Source organism: Plectropomus leopardus, unplaced genomic scaffold (assembly GCF_008729295.1).
Source record: "Plectropomus leopardus isolate mb unplaced genomic scaffold, YSFRI_Pleo_2.0 unplaced_scaffold47243, whole genome shotgun sequence".
NCBI classification, from domain to species: domain Eukaryota; kingdom Metazoa; phylum Chordata; class Actinopteri; order Perciformes; family Serranidae; genus Plectropomus; species Plectropomus leopardus.
Genome location: NW_024651827.1, coordinates 1 through 215, shown reverse-complemented (window position 1 = coordinate 215; position 215 = coordinate 1). Strand labels below are relative to the sequence as shown.

Below are 215 nucleotides of genomic sequence, written 5' to 3'. Positions count from 1 at the left end.
CGAAGTGTCGATGATCAATGTGTCCTGCAATTCACATTAGTTCTCGCCGCTAGCTGCGTTCTTCATCGACGCACGAGCCGAGTGATCCACCGCTAAGAGTTGTCACGTTTTTTTCGATTGTTGGGAAAAGGCCAGAGTTCTCAGACACAGGTTTGTTGTTGCAAGTTTGACCCTGACCTCCGGGCGCTCCGCACCGTTACGGCCCCACCACCACC

General features: G+C 53.5%; 1 pseudogene; it reads right to left on the bottom strand.

Annotated features, from left to right (window-relative positions):
- On the bottom strand, positions 1-101 carry LOC121939394 (annotated as a pseudogene; the record flags this gene model as incomplete).
- Positions 102-215: the final 114 nt, after the last annotated feature.